The 4,083-nt window shown below is 38.3% G+C and overlaps 1 long non-coding RNA gene across 1 annotated transcript; it reads right to left on the bottom strand.

Moving 5' to 3' along the window:
- Positions 1–1,665: 1,665 nt before the first annotated feature.
- Positions 1,666–2,863, bottom strand: LOC121349338. Its single transcript, XR_005954503.1, has 2 exons — positions 2,738–2,863; positions 1,666–1,881 (listed from the first exon to the last, which is right to left on the bottom strand). It is a non-coding gene; the product is annotated as an uncharacterized LOC121349338 (long non-coding RNA).
- Positions 2,864–4,083: the final 1,220 nt, after the last annotated feature.

The following is a 4,083-nucleotide window of genomic DNA, read 5'->3' as shown; positions in this document are numbered from 1 at the left end:
GCTCATGTATTTTAAATAGATGCTATCTCTGAGCACTAAGATTTTAGATTTCAAAACCATAAAGAATGTGTCTCGGATGAACATTCTCATGCTCTTGTAGGGATTTTGTGCACCTTAATCAGACTTTAAAAAATTGTTTCAGACCAGTTAATACTTTCCCCAGTTTCTTACTTTACTTATCATTACAGTCTCATGATTTCTGGAAGGAGTAAACTACAACCCACTTCTCCTGTGAATATTTAATAATTCTACATTTTGTGAACATTTAATCTGCAGATTAAATATGAGTCCAGACAAAACTCCCATTCCTGTTGGTGAGATTTTGCCCTATTTGTGACTAGCAGCTTGCCAAAGAATGTGGTGGATTCTCAGTTGCTTATAGTCTTTAAATCAGACTGAATGTCTTTCCGAGAAAGATGCCCTGAATCAACCACAATTTATTGGAAATAATTTAGGAATTGCTGGGCAGCCTCCCCTGGGCTATGCTCTGCAGATGTCAGAGAAGGCGACTGCAAAGTTTCCATATGATCTTAAAATCTACAAATACATGGCTGATCTGTGAAATACCATGGTCTTAAAGAAGTTTTTCTTTTTTTCATCTGGGATGTTTTAAGATCTTTGATGTGCTAATGATCCAAGTTGTCTGGCTAGATGATAAATCTCAGATGAAAGAAGTAGATGGTGAGTTAAACCTTCTTTCTCACCTCTGCCTGGGAGCTATGGCACATCTTAGTAACTTCCTTAATAAACAGTATGTGTTTTCAAGGAATTGGGCATGCTTTTAATTGCAGCTCTGTAGAAACTGTTTTTCTATTTCATGAAAGTGCTACTGATGTTTTCAAAATGTTCTCATCTCCACATGGCTATATCATAGCCACCTCACACCCCCTCCCAACATAAAGCTGAAGGTTTGAGGCTCTGGGATTATAATGCCATGTCCTTGTTCTGGGTCAGCAGAGCAGGAGACTTGTATTTTGTCTTCTGAGATGTTCTGAAAGAGCTGGGCTGGGGACTATGGAGTCTTCCCTGGAAAAAGTCTATCTTCTTTTTGTTTTGAATAACAGCTCAATCCTGGATCACAAAATTTTCTCTGGAGAAACTGGACAGTGCTTTCTGGCGAAAATGTCACGTCTGACAATTTAATATTTCTTGGCAGACACCTTTCTTCTCAAATATTAAAATATATTGTCAGAAAATTCATGCTAAATCTACCAGCAATGAGCACAAATAAAGCTATGCTGGGATAGAGAGATCACTGAAAGCCATGGTGCTTCAAGAATGTCAGAAGCTTTGTGAACCACTAGAGATAACAGATCATAGCAAGTCTGAAGGCCAAGATGAAAACACTACCAAATACAATACAAATTGTGTCTTTTCCTTTAAGTGTTCAGCAGATTTTTAATGAGTATATTTATATAATTTGAAATAAGGATTTTCTGTCAGTGCTAGTGTATACACAGGAGAGAAAAAAAGGAAAAAAGAACAAAACTTTTTCTTCTCAAAATCAGATTTATTAAGTGTAAACAAATTTTGTTCCCAGTCTGTCTGAAGCTGGCAGTGCTAAATTTTACCTTTGCAGAAAGTATTTAATATAATGTGTGTAAATATTATGTTAAAGTATTCATGTCCTGTTTTAAACAGTGGCAAAAAAAATTCCTTTCAGCCTTTAGGTTTTCCACTAATTTATTTCATATTAAATCAGAGCAGGTTAAAAAACTGCTGATCAGATCTTTACTGAGCTTTATTGTAATGTAGTTTAAGTGGATGCAGACGGCTGGTTTTTCTTTTTCTTTATTTCTTCTTTTTTTCCCTCTCCATGTCTGAAATATTATACAGTAGACTGAAGTTCTTGTGGCATTAACATGAGAGTCTCAAAATGGGCTGAAAAATAAATATTATAAAAGTATGTCATCCAAATCAAATACTGTGTGAATAAGGGAATCTGGAGAGGTTACAACTGCGGTTCAAGGTTTAACATGCAAGGTACCTCAAAAGTTAGCTAAATACATTTCAGATGGATGTAAAATGCACAGGAAATGTGTTAAGCATCTTCTCTTGGTGAGATCTTGAGCGTGACTCAAATAACACGCTCGGAGGTGAAGTTCCTGCATGGTAACCTATGGGGTGATGGGAATGGGCTCAGATCCCCCTCTTCCTTAATCAACAGCATCCCCTTGGTAAAAAGGCCTGACAGTGCCCCATGATCATCCTCATGCTCATCAGCAATCAAAACCCCAAGGGTGCACAGGAACAATCCATGGAGCCTTTGGGTTTCCTTACACTAGGGCAAAAACTTTGGCTACTGACTGCTCATGGTGCTTAACTGTGTAATTGTCTTAATTATGCTAAATTGCACTGTGTAGTCCCTTAACAATTATGTGGGTTGGCAACAGTATTAAATGACAAAAATGACATTCATGTAGTCACAGCATTGCCTTGCAGCATAAAAGTCAGAAAATACAGGAGTCTGCACAGGTTTCCCTTGAGGAGCCACCCTCACCACTGCCCACTCTGGCAGCTGCAGGAGACTTTAGCACAGGGGGTGATCATATTTTTGTAAAAAATCATAGCTTATGGGACAGCTCTAGCAAAACGCTGACTTTGAAATGTTCACTAAACAGTGAATGTTTGGGCACTCAATTCTCACCCCGTGGTTCACCTCAAAGGACTGATGTTGGCTATCAGAACTTGACTGAAGCAGCTTCAGCTGGTTTGGAGTATAACTGTGAAATCTTACCATGACCATCACAGAGCTGGTCCAGTCCAATATTCCAGGACAGTTTCCATGAGCAGATTATTTTCAGAGTGCAGTTCTGGTCATCCATTTGTCCACATTCCTTTGCCAGGGACACAGACCCCTGAAATGACTCTCAACCGTGAAAACTGAGGAAGAACTTGTTCAGTAATTCTGGGGACTAAAATCTCAATATTTTTAGCAAGTGTCTAGATTGTGACTCTGCTAAGACCTTCCTATTCACTGGTGCTGCAGTCCAGTTTCCTGCCTCTCCTGCCCAAGGCAACAGAGCTGTCTGTGGCAGCCTCCCACATGGGCTCTTGCTCTCAGGAAAGGTGCAATTCCTCCCCATTATCCCAAAACATCAACCTGACACAATACCTCCAATGTGGTAAAGACATTCCTTTCCCCTTGCACTTTTTGCAATATTATCTATTTTCACAGAAATACAACAATCACATTTAAGAATGCAAAAAAAGTAAATTTATTGTTTCTACAGACATAATAATAATAAATCACATTTGGGCAGCAAGCTGTGAACTACAAATGTGGGTTCTCTGTCATACATAACTTTCCATAGGACTTATCAGAGACCTGCATTGTAAAACCTTCAGGGAGCTTACAGGGAGTTACAGAACCAAGTGCTATCTTTTGTTTGACATAAATAACTGTTTGAAGTAAAAAAAAAAAAAAAAAAAAAAAAAAAAAGAAAAAAGAAAAAAATCTGCTCATGGAGTTTTTAACCATTTGACAAGCTTCAGTGTGAAATAATATCAGGAAGGAATAGAAAGGAGCTTGTTCTGTTGGAGTTTTCATGTTCGTGTTCTTTCAGGGGTTATGCAGGATCCTCTGCAGCTAGAAAGCTTATTGAGTGTCTATTTTTAAAAAGATGCTTTTAAGTTATGTGTATGAAATAGCACGGCCACATTAATGAATCCCATCTTAAATATTAGTGAAGCATTTATGCTTGTTATCCTAAAGTGCTGCTAAAATCCAGAGCAAGGTCCTTCATGATTGACTACATCTGCCACTGAACCCATTTGTAGAAGCCAGGAGTAATTTATATTATCTCAAAGTAATAACAACTGGTGGAGAAATATTTTTTCACATAACCATCTGTGGAAAAGCCAGTGCATTCCTCTTTTTGTACTCTGGGCTAACCTATAAATTAATTCCTTAGGTATTTATAAGGATAGCTCAGTGTGTGTGGGATTTGCTAATAAACCCTCCTGAGTTCTAGTTTGGGTTTCCTCTGGTGAGATGATCAGGCATATCCCAACTAAGCTATCTGGACAGACCCTGCTCAGTCTGAAGAATCTGACACTCCTGTAAGGTTTAAGCGTTCCTAG

This window comes from Pyrgilauda ruficollis, unplaced genomic scaffold, assembly GCF_017590135.1.
Source record: "Pyrgilauda ruficollis isolate IOZ18807 unplaced genomic scaffold, ASM1759013v1 scaffold1, whole genome shotgun sequence".
NCBI classification, from domain to species: domain Eukaryota; kingdom Metazoa; phylum Chordata; class Aves; order Passeriformes; family Passeridae; genus Pyrgilauda; species Pyrgilauda ruficollis.
Note: the sequence above shows the minus strand (reverse complement) of the source record. Positions and strands in the feature narration are given on the sequence as shown.